Source organism: Hypomesus nipponensis, chromosome 12 (genome assembly GCF_054491055.1).
Source record: "Hypomesus nipponensis isolate SF chromosome 12, ASM5449105v1, whole genome shotgun sequence".
In the NCBI taxonomy this organism is placed as follows: domain Eukaryota; kingdom Metazoa; phylum Chordata; class Actinopteri; order Osmeriformes; family Osmeridae; genus Hypomesus; species Hypomesus nipponensis.
The window spans coordinates 10,080,626-10,092,913 of NC_140372.1; the positions used below are offsets into that span (position 1 = coordinate 10,080,626).

Consider the following 12,288-nt stretch of genomic DNA (forward strand, 5'->3'; position numbering starts at 1 on the left):
TCCCATTCATCATTTCTATCTGGTTATGATCTTTTCTAACGGGATGTAAGAGTGGACCTTGGAAGAAAACGGAGAGCCGGGCATTAATTTCACAGTCAGATACACTACCATTTCATTCTCTTCATTTCATTCCAGACATGAAACTGAAGTTAAGTGATATGTTAAATTGAATGAAAGTGTTTGTCAATCCACAAGGGAGAATGGCATCCAAAACGTTAAACGAAATGCTACACATGATGCTGAGACCGGGTACTTCATTATTCATGTGTGGTGATGGTTTCATTTGTGCTTCCAAGCCCCGGTGTCTTCCATCCTACTTCGAAGACGCATTTTCATGTCGAAAGTATGTTTCCCCTTCATCCAGTCGTATATCTCAACCTCTGTCATATGACAATGACATACTGAATCTCAGCATGTGCTTAAATCATTAAAATTCCACAATGAAGGGATTTCTTCATGCCTTTAATCCTCCTATCAACACCCAATGCTGTTTATTTCAGCTCAGGATGGAACTGCATGAAACAGATTTGAAAAGGGGCAGGGTAAACGTTTATTTCCTTCTTTGTGATTGGGAGAGAGATACACTAATTGCTCTCCTTTGGATAAAAATGGCAATGGATTCCAATGCCATTGATGTTATCCCTTCTGAAAGATAATCCCTCTACTATAGAAGTAAATGGTAAGGTAAAATGAGGACCGTGCTAGATAACTATTCTCGCTTTTACATGCAAGCACAAAAGTACAACCAGACTCACACAGAACTCACAGGCCAAGCCAGGGAACCTGGATGGGACTGGATACTGACATGTCAAAGGACTGTCTGTTGACTCGAATGGCTTATTGGAACTGCTGACTAAAAACATGTCAGTGTATTTCTAAAGGGAATAAGATCTTTCCTAAAAGCTGTTAAGTGCAGTGGCACAACCCTGAAAAGTCTACCCTTTTATCCATATATAGATCAATCAAGCCCCAGAACTGAGCGCTGCAATACAAGTCTTGTAATTCTCCAACCAGAATCGCAACCCTTAAAGATTGAGATAAAGCACATCCCACTCGCTTAAGGAAGTCTTCTCTGTTCAGCTGCTGGGGAATTGGATCAAACAGCAGACTTCAGAGGGAGGGACAGGCTGGTAGATAAGTGAACTAGAGTTAATGTAAGGAAAGGTTGGCCTCACACAGAGAGAGAGGATGTTCATCAAAATCCCAGAAGTCCAATAAAAATCATTATAATAATGACTGGCTCCTTTTATTCAAGTTGAGAATTTGACATTTGGTTGTAACTGTATGGGCGGCTCCATGTTATGTCGTGTATTTGTTTACTGCAACAGCAAATACATTCACTCACACATAACCACCCCCCCCCCACACACACACACACACACACACATATATATACACTGTACAGTGCAAACCCACACAGGTGTCTAAATCTTTTGAATTATGGATCATCACGAATCATTTGCTCAAGGACCATGTACATTGAAGTCGGGGTCAGCTCTCCATACCCGCACAACTTTCCTGGAAGCGGCTGCCAGTGTTGCAACTTGTCAAAGTTTCTGTGTCTCTCTACTCCACCGTCTCAGAGCCCTTTTCCCCTCGTCAGGGAGGCTGCAGTCTCTCCACAGTTAGAGCGTTAGTCATGGGGAGACAAGGGTATGCCACGCTACGCTGTTAGGGGTGCAATTCTCATCACGCCTCCACACTGCGAGAGGCTTACCTGGAACAGGGGATAATTAGAGCACATCAGTGTCAGCCTTTTTGTGAAGGAGGGGGCACTGGAACCCTTCACATACAGCATAATAGAGAGTCACACGCTGCCATTTTTTACATCATCCGGGGTGTAAAAAAGAATGGTGAATTTATTCTGGAATATATTAAACTTAACCTGAAGCAAAGGGTCTGATTTTATGTCGGTGTCTATTACAGTTTACAAGGACCCAACTCCCTTTTGTCGAGGGGAGCATTTACGACGGAATGCTATGTTTTTTGCATGGGGATAAGAAAGGGTGGACCGAAAAGTAGCAGAGATATTACACTCACACTATTGTTACCTAATTATTTTCAACTGAATGTGAAGTCATACTTATTGCTGAGACACACATGACAATACATGTGTTATCTTTGGACTCCTCCTTCAAGGTTAAGACACAGCAGTCTTCCTCCAGAATGTCAGACCCTCATTTGCACTTGATCCCTCAGGGAGGACCAGTGTACTGTACACCCAGATCTGCCAGGGAGAAGGTGATAGAGAGAAACAGAGAGCAGGAGACAGAAAGAGAAACAGAGAGAAAGGGAGGCAGAGAAAGAGACAGGGAGAGAGAGGGAGAGAAAGGGAGAGAGAAACAGAGAGAGGGAGAGAGAGAGCAACAGAGATAGAGAGAGAGAGATCTCAATGCTCTAATCAAGACAGTAACCACTGTAACTGTACAGATATTACAACCCATTCACCCCAACAGGTGAATATCTACAGAATATCTACCTTGCACTAAATGCCACAGTACAGCATGTGCATTGTTTCAACAGGTACAGAGCATTCAAGTTGTCATGCAAAAAATGCAAATACTTGTGACATTTCTTCTCTGAATCTGACACAATTTATAGCTACCAGGGAGTGAAAAATAAAAATACAACATAGGCCTGTAAAGTACCTAGTGACTCATTGCCACTCTAAGGCAGCACCAACCAAGGGATCCTGTTTACCTCCCAGGGTACACAGTTGGGAGGACCAGTGTCCTTGTGATAATGTGGCAGGAAAACATGACAGCCAGAAGCAAAACACCAAACACTGAACAGTGTGACTCACATCACATATATTTTCCCAGTTTCTTTTTTTCCCCCAAACTAATCCACAAATGTTAATAGTTTCGACAGGAATGCTTACAAAGCCAAAGGCGATGCAGAACAACTGCTGACAGAGAGAAACTTTGAAAGCAACTCTTGTCTCTCAGTATAGCGTTGGATCTGTCAAACTATCCCTGTTCTTTCACCCATATCCAGATTATTATGGATAATACTTTTTTGAATGTTACAAAATCAATTGCTGAACTTGCAGTGTTTGTTCAAAGTTGATGATAACAGGGCTTCCACTGGTTTTAACCTACCCACCTTTTGAAGAGTTACAAGAACCAATTATCAGTGTTTTAGACTTAAACATCCATGCAAAAATGATAGACTTTTCCTTTTTTACTAAGGTTGTAATAGTCTGGTCAGAGAAGCACAAAAGCTGTTTCTAATTTCATAGCATACTGTACTTTTTGGTGGTTCTGTAGACAAAGAAAGATCTCCCACTTTTGACCAATGAAATCGTCCGACAACTCTGAGACGTCTAATCGTGGTTGGCAGTACACATAAAGACAGGCAGCAGGGATGAAGTAACTCCTACGTGAGTATGTGTCCCTGATCTTGCCCTCAGGACACCACTGAGTAGAGTGCACACACCTCAAAGTGACTTCTAAGGGGTCACATGACACTCCACCGCCACCACCTCTCTCTTGCTCTCCCTCCGTCTTTGTCTCTCCCTCTTTCTCGATCTTTCTCTTTATATATTTTGTTGGTGTCTCGGCAAGGACACAGACAGTCTGACTCATTCACAATTGAGTAGTCAGCTTTGTCACCCAAGGCTGGGCTTGTACGGAGGAGGTTACTGTCAACATGTGTGAGGGGGAAGCATGGGTTGTGCCAAAAGGCTTGATTGAATTGTCGGTAATTTGATAGATAATTCCTTTCTAACGGCATATTTGTGTGTGTGTGTGTGTGTCACCTAATTTTGAACTAAAAGCAGTTGCCACTGAAGGATTCATGGCTTCCTAATTATGCCACGGTACTCAAGGTTTGCGGTTTGTGTTTGTTGTCTTTCAATTTTGTTTTAGTAATTTTCAATTACCCCCTGATTATACATAGTTAGAAATTATTGTAGACAATTCAGCTTCTCTCTCAGTCTTCTCTTCTTTCTCTGCATAGGCCTTTTGGGGTATTTGTCCATGTTTGTGCGTGTGTGTGTGTGTGTGTTGTCATTGACAATGTTTGAGTGTAACGTGTATGTAACTTGATAACAATCCTTGTTGCTACAGTAATCCACTTTCCCACTAGTGTGGGCCAAACGTGCTTTGAGCAGCTGGGCAACAGACAGGCCCATTAGCCCATAGGGTGCCTTACTGCCAAAATAACAACAACAACATATGCCGGCATAATAATTGCATTAATGTTTTACATGTCTCTCTGGGATTCACTGTGGACCAGAAGTAGGGTAAATTAACCCCCTTAAAATCATATAATTTCAATTACTCAAAGGTATGTAATTACCACATGAAAACTAGACTCCTAGACTACACAATCAATACGAATATGTCGATGATGAAAATTATATTTTTGAAGGTCAGAGAAGCAACAGTTAGAGGGCAAATGGATTTTACATGTTGCCCACAACCTATTTATCAACTTTCTCTACTTCCCATGTTTTAAATTGTCTTCATGCCCTGCAGATAGTAGTCATGAAGATTCAGGATAGGAGCTGAGATTGTATGTAGTTCCAAATGTACAAACATCATCTGCCTTGTGGACATTCATTAATAGGCAAGGTAGATGAATGTAGAATGCAATTTAAGCCATCAACATGCTGGCAGCCTACATCCCTTTTGAATTAAAGATAAGCCCAACACCTTGAGAGGCTTAGATTGGACCCATATGGGGATTTGGGCCAGGGGACATAAAGTTTTTTCTGTTTCACCACGGTATATCGCAGTGATAAATGTACCCAAGAGCTTTATCCTCTAAGCTTAGGATCCCTGTGCCATGAAACACGCTCTGTTATGTTCCATTTAAGGTACAGTAGTTTCGTGACCGTCATTCCAATAGCTCCTCCAGAGCTTCGGTACCCCACCAACCAATCCGGGCACCCAGGTCTGTTATTAACGCAGCGAATCACAAGTCAACAAGTCTTATTTCACGGTGAATGATAGGTCACACACCGTACAACCAACATAGCAATTGACAGATAGATGGGGAAATAGAGGCAATCTATTCAACATAAGTAGGGCATCCCAGGTTACGTAAAATGTTGAATTATAGATGTATTTGGCTTGACGCTGGCTCGGTTGGTGGGGAGGGGGGACTGCAGCAGAGGAGAATTCAAGGCTTTGGAGCCTGACAGATGGAAGGACCAGATGATGGGCACCACCAGATTTATGTCTCACGTTGGGAGCCGTTGCTGACACCATTTAGACTGTGAGAACACTCAGGTTTACATTAGCACCCATTTAGGCGTGTGTGAGTGTGTGTGTGTTTGTGGGTGTTTCAGCAAAGCGTGTGTGCTGGTGACCTGGCGTGTATGTTGGACTGTGCACATGCTTGTTTGAGTGTGTGTGTGTTTGTGAATCCTAACAACATGAGTCTCAATGCAAGATCAAGAGCTGATGCGATACAGAGAAGACCCAAATCTGTGTCTTTTTGGTTTTCTACTCCGTTTAATACTGGGGAAACTTTCATCACTGCTATTGAGAACAATGACCTAGTAACAAATCCATAGATAAACACATCGGCACTTGACAGTTTTCAACTTATCTCTGGGCTATTTGCTCCTGCACCCCAAATGAGAAACTCGACTGTCTTTGAAACAATCCAACAAAACTCATCTTTAGAAGAAGTGGAATCCAAGGCGCTCTCCTGAGACCAGGCTGACATTTCATTAAAAAGAAAGCAACAGTGTTTCATAGACTCGACGTGGAGGCATTCAGCCAGCTTCCTGCGCTGACACTGGAACATGGCAGATCTGCCTGGCAACTGTTGCCTTGGTGCCTGCAAGTACACTATTAAACCTAATAGGCATTCCAGATTGTGGTCCTAACTATTAAACTAGTCTAGCAAACATCTCACACTACTTTACATGGTCAATTGATTCCTTGTCCGTTCATTTATGTAGAACCACCTCATTTAACCATGACATTGGACCTTGAAAAGTTATGTTTTTAAATGTTGGCTTTATGCTTTGTTTTATAGTCTTTGATCCAAGACAACTGTACACATTTAATTGGCCCTTGCAGTATGTTAATATTACGTATATGCCCACATTCCCCAGCTATATATAGCTATAGTAGCAATCTACCTGTAAATCACTGTACTGCTTTAGAGCCTTGTTCTCCCATGATGTGCAGTGTGGGGGTTTGTAAGGCATGTCTAACTGTGAAGGAAAGGAGATTCTCTGCTCTTAAATTGATCTCAGAAGAGCTTTTATCCCTGTCTTTTACCTTGGCCTGTTTGATTGACGGTTTATTAGACCTGAATGTGGAAATCTCCAAAGGCTGTGTCGGAGCGTAAATGTCAGTCACCTGCTGGGTTTTGCACAATCCATCATTGTCATTCGGTTTCCGGTAATAGAATTCCGGGATTAAGGATTAATATTCCCTTTAAAGCTAATATTTATATAGACAACTTGTTTTTTGTGGAGACAATAAATTTACGTATCTAGGCTTGAGCCATACTCCATAATGTAATGTAAATGAATTTTGCAGAGCCATGATGGACCAAGATCTCAAAAGTGTTGTAGTGGATCAATACCAATCTCCCTTCAAGACCTTAGTCCAATCATATTCCTGAAAACCACAAACGTGTTGCAATTCAAATGATTCAATGATCGATTGTAACGTCAACTAAGATTCAACCATAACATTTTCAAAGGAACATGACAAGGTTATCAAAAAACGAATTAATTAAGAAAACAATACAAAAAATAACTTCTGGCAGGATGTGAGAGATGGCAAAGATTCACATTAAAGTGTGATCAAACAATCTTAAAGATTATTACACAGTCACAGAACTGATTTTTTTAAGGAACTTTCACACTTTCAAAAAAATCTGCATTCTTCCTCTGCAACGTGAAAGATAAATGACTGTTCCCGATTGGGACACATCCACTTCACAGAAAGTTGCTAATATTCCTTCAATATGTCTTCAATAGACTTTTGAAGGTTATTTGATGGTGAGAAAACTGCCAGAAAGCACATTCATTGTCTTTTTTCCTCATTACTAGATCTGCGTTTTGTATACCTTATTTCATCCTGTATTCATTGAGTCGCATTATGTCCAGCCTTTTAACTTCCTGTTTATTCAGATGAGGCTCGGGGAGGAGATATATTTTACTGGCCTTATTATTTCTCTTTTCAAAAGCAGATTCGGCATGGCTACCCCCAAGGATAAAAGGCATGGACGTCAACCCAGCAGGAGCTGTCTATTTCCAGCCTCGCACTCACCTTTGGAAGCCTGGACCTCAGGGGGAGATGGAGGTGGGGTGGTAAGGGACCAGATCAGCGAGCTGTTCTGGAATAGACAGACAAACCACCGTACAGTTGAACTGAGTGAGAAGGACCAGGATGGTTTCCCGTGGGAACAGACAACAAAGCAGACAACCATGGCTCTGTAGAACCTTTCCAGGAGGTTGTACGAGCCGATAAAGAGCAATCTTTGACCTCCAACATGAAGGCATGTGTAAAAAATGTCACATAACACACAGTGTCCCACTGGACTGAACCTCTTAAAACTTCTGCAAATGTTCATCTGAAATCTTCTGTGAGCCATTGGATTTACCTTGTGTGCGTTTAACAAATGTATCCATAGATGTATACAAGTATCACAAAGGACTTTGAGAGGTTTTGAAATTTGATGTCCTTTGTTTTAACACATTGCAGTTATCAAATAAAAGGATATCATTGTGTGAATACTATTATTGCTATTCTACAAATGTACTGGCCAAAATAAAAAAAGTTGTCTGTTTGGGTGGACAATAACCTTATTCTTAACCTTAATCATGGCTATAGTACATAAGGTAGGACCAATCACCATTACCAGAACCTTGCATTGAAAACGTAAACACAAGTCATTCTGAGTTGAATGTTTGAAAAATATTATTCTCTGAATGCATCATTCAGAAGGATGGATTTCCAACATTATAATAAAAAGATGTGATGATCAATTACTCAAATTCGGTTACATAAAACAACCTCTTATCTGTCCAAATGCAAACCTAGTGCTGTATTTACCTGATGTATTTTTGCACACCTGTCCTTGGTGGTGACTTCAAAGGCAAGTTGCCTTCTTTCATGCAAGTAATCAGTCTCCCGCTGAGCATGTGATGTGTTCATGACCTCCTGAAGAAGAAGGGTGGGGTGGGGGGTGGTACAGGAAAAAGAAACACCATGAGTTACTGTTGATTTCCCTAAAACCTAGTTGACAAAAGTTTTGCTCTCAGCGGGTTAACATAACGGTAAAGGATATATATATTTTTTTTTTATTTGATCTATATTAAAACCATTATTTTGAAGTCTTTTTTTAATATCATGGCCACTGTGCTCATAGGTGCAGAAGCCCTCAACATCAATGGCTGTGTTTGCTGATAAATACAGAAAAGTATAATTGTACAGCTGCTTTTGCTGAATAGATATTCTAATTACACTGGACTGACCACAAATAACATGCTTTACAGAGAACAAATTCACCTTATGTGAAGTTAGTCTAGCTATGTTGCTCAAGTCAAATAATTAGCTTTGAAGCATACAGTCAAACTAAGCTCCAGTATATGCCTCTAATCAGAAGACCAAGCTGGAACTGTGTGCTGTAGTTAGCCACCTTAGATAACCTTAACTAATGATCCCCTTCCTGCTGTAATTAACTATTGCCATTGTCTTGATTCATTACCTTTTGGACTTGGTTTGCCAACCTTGATCAATTACATGCCACCTAATACAGCCAAAGTCTTTTGCAAACACGGTCACGTACACTCTGGATGTTCAGAGCATGGCTGTGTGGTATATATTATCATTTTAGTCTTTGATGAGGGTGATGTTAATGGACACAGCAGAAGCGGTAAGATTAGACAGGCATTTAGCAGCCAGTCAGAGTGATGGGAGAGAGGGAGAAGTCGTTTTCAAAATGTGTCTCTAAGTAGATTTATTCTGTGAGACATCTGGATTGGACATTGCTTATCTTCCGTTTTGGATTTGATAAAAACAATTAAAACGGCTTGTGATACAGACATACAAGCATACATTCTCGTATGTCAGAATCAGAATCAGAATGGGATTTATTCGCCATGAAAGTTTGCACAGACAAGGAATTTGCTTTGGCAGGAAGGTGCACACAGTAAACATATAGGAATCTTAAATTTAAATATGTGGTCTAACTATACTAAGGATACATAAACTAGCAATACTAAGTGGAATGCAATTAAAATAAAATATACAATAAAGTAGAATATAAGTTGCCAATTTACAATATAAAATACAATATAAAATACAAATATTACAGGAGTTGAGTGTAGTGCAAAAAGTAAGGACATTCAGTCAGTGTGAGCTTTGGCCTTATTGAGGAGGCCAACAGCGGAAGGGAAGAAACTGTTTGTATGGCGTGAGGTGATGGAGGAGGTGAGGATGGACTCAATGATGGCTGTGTAGAAGTGCACCATCATTGTCTTTGGCAGGTTGAATTTCTTCAGCTGCCACAGGAAGTAGGAATGTTCCAGCTTTCCAAAACGTTTATATCATTCTACTCACAGGAGATGTATAGCCACAGCATGTTTGAATGAGTTGAATTAATTGTGTAATGTTATTAGGACAAAAAATTCAACTGCAATTTACAATGCCCTGGCCTATTTTATAGTAAAGCTTTACAAGAAATGCTAACATCCTCTGATTACATCATCAAAGAGAGAAGAAATCTTTTCATTTAGAGGGTAAACTTTATATTACACTCTTTCTAAAGTAATCAGGCTTTTGCCTGGCTCCCCAACGAGTTCCATTTGATGTATTTTTCATTACTACAAATTCAGTTATTTCCTCTCAAACCAATCTTCAATGCTGCAAATTCATCTGCTTTGTACTGCAGTCATTAGTGGTTATCAAACATTGTACAACATAAATCCAAAATTGATTTTTAGATTATTTAAGCAAACTGTTTGCTGTAGAACAATTGAGCAATTACATAAATACGATGTACAGTACAATATATATCATAGCATTGTATGGTTAACCGAAAACAATGGAGGGTTGTAGGTTATTTTAGCGAAGGTACTTTATTGTATAAGAATGACCACTGATCACAGTCAGACATTTACAATAGGGCAACAAATTGTAAGTGGACAATGTATGCAAAAGTTGACTTCACTGTTCACTAACCCTAACCCAACATCAGGATCACTCATGCTGTACACATGTGGAGACACACACACACACACACACACTACATCTAATACTGTTCAATCACTCAAGTGAAAAAAACCAGACAAAAACACCTTCCGTGTTTCTACAATTCAATTAAATCAATTGTATTTGTCACTAAGGATATCCAAAAGGCTGCAAACACTCATCCCTTTTGAGTAGCAGTTATTGTCAAGATGCAGAAAGCTTGCAGTCGGACAGCTGCCATGACTGCCTGATTCAAGCTAACCATGTAGGCTCACTGGCACACCTCTCACACTGCAACTCTGGACAGAATGAAAAATGATAGCAACACAGGCCCTTTTGTCCTGGCCCCATCCCCCTTAGCAGGTTTCAAGTGGCTCTGTGAACAGTGGTTCTCTCAGCCTGCCATAAGGCCATAATAACAGGGTGCCGCAAAATTTGCGACCAGGGCCACCTGGCTAATTAACCTGGGTGTGATGACAGTTCATATTGCTCAGTGTTAAGACGTCTTACTCTGTTTATATTGTCTGACTGCCAGAATGGTAAATTAGTTAGAAACTCACTAGACCCATGTTTAATATCTGCAGCTGCAATAGTCTACAGAGCTGTTTCGATGCAATCTTGCACGGATGGTCCCTATAAATATAACTACACAAGCACTCAATTACTTTACATGTCAACATCTCACCAATGGGATTAAGTATCTTGGGGTTGTGAGGGAGCACCTCACAATTACGTAATCTTGCTGTACCAAAAATCTTTCCATTTTGTCATACAAATAAGAGTGAATGTGTTGGAACTCTCACACTGTAGTTATGTTAGAAAGAAACCAAATAAAAAACAAAAATGCTGCACTCTTGCTGAAACCAAACTGGGGTCACTGGCTCCAAAGACAAATGGGCCCACCAAATCTCTACTACCTGCCATCATCTTATTTCCTGTCTCCTGGTATAGCAACAAAGGTCCTATCACAGTTCATTAGTCAGAAAAAGAATGCAGCAAGCAATAAGTAATTCCATGTAGAAACAGATAAATCAGCAGTGTCTCCCCCTCTCCCTCTCCCTTTCCCTCTCCCTCTCCCTCTCCTTCTCGTGCTCTCTCTCTCTCGCTCTTTCTCATATCTGATTCCAAACACCTGCTGAAGCAGTTATGCTCCACTTGGGTGGTTGTTGTTGTATTTATACCCAAGATTCTATTGTCCCGGGAGAAGGTTTAATCAGAGTTAACTCTGTCTGGAACCCAATGAGAGGGCTATTCCTCTCCTCCACTACCCTCCACTTCCCAGACTCTCTCACACACCACATACAAACACACACACACACTGTTGTAAATGCAAGGGCTAGCCAAAGTGATAGAATGTGCTGCAGTGAATGATCAATATGTTTGGTCTATAAATAGACCTTAGCGCAGTGTGGCGCTAAGGAGGAGGGATGCAGTGGTAATATATTTTATGGAGGAACCCAGCAAGCCTCAGCATGAAGACATACACACGTGTGTGGCCTGGCTTGTTTCCATGCGTCAGCTATCTGTGACCAGTCCACAGTACATGTCCAAATATCATAAGTATATTTTGGACTTATTTGGAAGGTGTGAAATTACACACTTCACATTACTTGTATGTGTACAGTAGAAAAGCATCGTGGACAACAACACGTTTTATTGTGATTATAGTTCTACACTACATATATGTGCCAGGATACCACCGTGTAAAATATCAATCAACCCTTTGGTTCATGTTTTCGGCATCATTTTTTGTCCATTTGTGTTTTGCTGTTTGACAACCCCCGAAGATAATTTGTGTGTTTAGATCTTGGACATGTTGTGTCCTTCAGTCACTTATGCTTCATTTGGAGAGAGGGGTGTGTGAAATTACAATGACCTTTTGGTATTTAGAAATATGAGGAGCTGACGGATGGCATATTACTGTGATCATTTTCTTTCACTTTCAAGCCACAGCACCATGGCTGCACAGCACCATGGCTGATGTAGTGATTACACGTCCACATCTGAAGATTTCAAATTCTCATTAGCCAATGCATGCGGCGAAAAAGGTGACTCAATGATAAGACGTTTTTCGGGAACATATCATTAACTCGGCGTCCATCTAGGCATTGTTGAAAAT

General features: G+C 40.7%; 1 long non-coding RNA gene across 1 annotated transcript in view; it reads right to left on the reverse strand.

The window, feature by feature from the left end:
- Positions 1 to 1,224: 1,224 nt before the first annotated feature.
- The window catches only part of LOC146261039 (uncharacterized), a 108,063-nt gene continuing 96,999 nt past the window's right edge, over positions 1,225 to 12,288 (reverse strand). The window contains exons 3-6 of the long non-coding RNA XR_014724802.1: positions 8,031 to 8,138; positions 7,245 to 7,311; positions 2,084 to 2,227; positions 1,225 to 1,717 (exon numbers count right to left, since the gene is read on the reverse strand). This is a non-coding gene — a long non-coding RNA (uncharacterized LOC146261039). The remainder of the gene's footprint in view (positions 1,718 to 2,083; positions 2,228 to 7,244; positions 7,312 to 8,030; positions 8,139 to 12,288) is intronic.